We start from the raw sequence: 235 nt of genomic DNA, 5'->3' as shown, positions 1-235 counted from the left end.
AATCCGTTGTCGGACGTTTCGTCGTGGAGGCTGAATTTTCCTGACGCTGGTTCCACAGATCTTTCCTTGTCCACCCTGGCATTGAAGTCGCCAGGCCCGATTTTGATATCATGACGGGGGCAGCGCTCGTACGTGCGCTCTAAGCGCTCATAGANTACTGCATACTACCATGTTTCGGACCCCTGCGAAGTCGATCAGCCTCAATCCGTTGTCGGACGTTTCTTCGTGGAGGCTG

The sequence above is a fragment of the Rhagoletis zephyria genome, unplaced genomic scaffold (assembly GCF_001687245.7).
Source record: "Rhagoletis zephyria isolate East Lansing unplaced genomic scaffold, Rhagoletis_zephyria_1.1 Rzeph_scaffold_00015, whole genome shotgun sequence".
In the NCBI taxonomy this organism is placed as follows: Eukaryota; Metazoa; Arthropoda; class Insecta; order Diptera; family Tephritidae; genus Rhagoletis; species Rhagoletis zephyria.
Note: the sequence above shows the minus strand (reverse complement) of the source record.